Below are 386 nucleotides of genomic sequence, written 5' to 3'. Positions count from 1 at the left end.
GTATGGACCAGTACGGACCAGTATGGACCAGTACGGAGCAGTACAGACCAGTGTGGACCAATATGGACCAGTATGGACCAGTTTGGACCAGTACACACCAGTATGCACCAATATAGACCAGTATGGACCAGTATGTCCCAGTACAGACCAGTACGGACCAGTTTAAAACAGTATGGGCCAGTATAAACCAGTACAGAACAGTTTAAACCAGTACGGACCAGTTTAAACCAGTACAGACCAGTATGTCCCAGTACAGACCAGTACGGACCAGAACAAACCAGTATAAACCAGTAGGGACCAGTACAGACCAGTTCAGTGCTCCCAGTCCCTCCCAATTTATCCCAGTTTGTCCCAGTCCATCCCAGTCCCTCCCAGTCCATCCCAGT

This window comes from Geospiza fortis, unplaced genomic scaffold (genome assembly GCF_000277835.1).
Source record: "Geospiza fortis unplaced genomic scaffold, GeoFor_1.0 scaffold539, whole genome shotgun sequence".
Classification (NCBI taxonomy): domain Eukaryota; kingdom Metazoa; phylum Chordata; class Aves; order Passeriformes; family Thraupidae; genus Geospiza; species Geospiza fortis.
Note: the sequence above shows the minus strand (reverse complement) of the source record.